The sequence below is a fragment of the Myotis davidii genome, unplaced genomic scaffold (assembly GCF_000327345.1).
Source record: "Myotis davidii unplaced genomic scaffold, ASM32734v1 scaffold823, whole genome shotgun sequence".
NCBI classification, from domain to species: domain Eukaryota; kingdom Metazoa; phylum Chordata; class Mammalia; order Chiroptera; family Vespertilionidae; genus Myotis; species Myotis davidii.
This window is the reverse complement of record NW_006293907.1, coordinates 216669-218939: the sequence shown is the minus strand read 5'-3', so window position 1 is coordinate 218939 and position 2271 is coordinate 216669. Positions and strand designations below refer to the sequence as shown.

General features: G+C 54.2%; 1 protein-coding gene and 1 pseudogene across 1 annotated transcript in view; both read right to left on the bottom strand.

Annotated features, from left to right (window-relative positions):
• Positions 1 to 2271, bottom strand: part of RNF32 (ring finger protein 32) — a 24397-nt gene that overhangs the window by 6404 nt on the left and 15722 nt on the right. The window lies entirely within an intron of this gene.
• The window catches only part of LOC102751527, a 9359-nt pseudogene that overhangs the window by 2186 nt on the left and 4902 nt on the right, over positions 1 to 2271 (bottom strand).

The window sequence follows — 2271 nt, the reverse complement described above, 5'->3', positions numbered from 1 at the left end:
CAGGGTTTCCCCTGCCCTGCTCGCTCCGGCCTTGCTGGGCGCGGACGGACGGACGGACGTGGGTCCTTGGGAACGTGCTCGTCAGTTTTCTGTGAGTGCGAGGGCGGGGTCCGAACGCTAATCGGTGAGGCAGCAGAAAGGCGGGCGGATCGGCGAGGGCTGCCGCGTCAGAGCCACAGCGCTGGACTCGGGACCACACCTTGTGCCGAAGCAGCGGCCGTTGCTACAGCCTCAGGCCACAAATCCGCCCGTGTTTTGCTTTTACTTCAGAGTATTTTCTAGCTTTTCAACCCAAACCGCCCTTTTCCAGTAATTTACCAAAATGACTACCACAGAGGGAGAACAGAGAGGCCCCGCCGTGTCCTCTGGCCTGTGAGGGAACAGGGAGTCGCTCCTTTGGCCACATAACGTGAATCCACAAGAACGGCGCTATGTGGACATCGAGGGAATGGGCGCTGCTCAAAGGATGCCCCACAGGGTTCCCTGGCAAAACCGGAGGAGCCCAGTGGCCCCCAGCCTGCGGCGGGCATCGCGGTGGACACACAGGGAAGGGTGAGGTTCTTCAAGAGAATGAATGCAGGTATTGAGCATGTGAAGCACGAAGAGCGAGACAGCTTCCTGAGCGTGTGGAGGAACGTGACCTGGAAGAGAAGGAAGCCGGCGAGGGGACCTGGGCGCACTGGGCCCAGCTGGTCCGCCCACATGGGAAGGGCCATGACCAGGAAGAGAAGGAAGCAGGAGAGGGGACCTGGGCGCACTGGGCCCAGCTGGTCCGCCCACATGGGAAGGGCCATGACCAGGAAGAGTAGGAAGCAGGAGAGGGGACCTGGGCGCACTGGGCCCAGTTGGTCCGCCCACATGGGAAGGGCCATGACCAGGAAGAGAAGGAAGCAGGAGAGGGGACCTGGGCGCACTGGGCCCAGCTGGTCCGCCCACATGGGAAGGGCCATGACCAGGAAGAGAAGGAAGCAGGAGAGGGGACCTGGGCGCACTGGGCCCAGCTGCTCCTCCAACATGGGAAGGGCCATGACCAGGAAGAGAAGGAAGCAGGAGAGGGGACCTGGGTGCACTGGGCCCAGCTGCTCCGCCCAGAGAGGCTCCTGTGGGGACCAGTGGAAAGGAACCGGGACTGTGGAACCCACTCCCTGTGAACTCGTGGCATGGTAAGTGCAGGAGAAAAAGACCTCTGCACTGATAAGAAAGACAAAATCAAAATATTTCGCCCGTTCCATTGCAATATCTTTTTTGACTAGGTTATTCCTAATTTGCAAATGTCTGAAATATTTTTAGTTCTTAACTTATTTCTAAAGCACACTGCGTTGTCAGACAGAGAGCATGCTTTGTGCATTTTAAATGGCTTAAACTATGATGAAGAATTTTATGGTCGGTTTTTTGAAGTGCTCTGTTTGCACTGAAAGAATGTGTGTTCCAGCTGCAGGGGGCAGTGTTCTACGCTGTGAGCTCTAATGCTTGGCTCTAATATCTGTCTGGGACCAGAACTGCAGCTCTTCCTATTGAGTTCTCTTGGTAAGTACATGTAGTCACACTTTATTTCTATTTTTTCGCACGCATTTCTTTTATAGCTGCATTTCTTTTTTATGGGCACATTCAGTCCAACCTGTAATTACCATCGACTGAGTCCGTCCTGTCCCGTCCTCTAGTTGTCCCACCGTTGCTTGGTCTTTATCTCTGCTCTTCTTCCCAGTGGACATTTGCTATCTCAGTTTTGTCTTTAATGCTTTGAAGGTTAGAACTGTGTTTGTGTTCTTTCAGCTGTTACCCTAGAGATGCATTCAGGATTTTTGTCCTCATACAATGATCTTCTCCTGAGTTAGGTCACTGTCATTCTTGCATTGAGTCAGTGTCTGTTGGGCTTACCCACACTTTGCCATGTCCCTTCACTGTACTCTGCATCTGGGAGTCTGAGGCCATTCTCTTCCTCACGAAAGGCACCCTCGTTCCCTTTGATGAAGGCATTTTGGTGGCACTCTCCCAGCTTTTGTCTGAAACTGCCTTTCTGGTGCCTCCGCCTGACTGGATTTCCATTGTACGTGTGCAGTTCTAGACTGCTGTCCCATCTCTGCCATGACCTGTGATGTCCTGCTAGGTGTTCTGGCTTCTGCTGTGCGGTTGCTCCTGGGAGCATTGCCTGCCCTTTGCTGTCCTGCTTCGAGAGTTCTGCCTTCAGTGTTGTGCAGCTTCTGGACAATTTGCCGCTGTTGCCTTCGTCATCATTGTCCCCTCCTCCCCTCCCCCTCCCCTTCTCCTCCC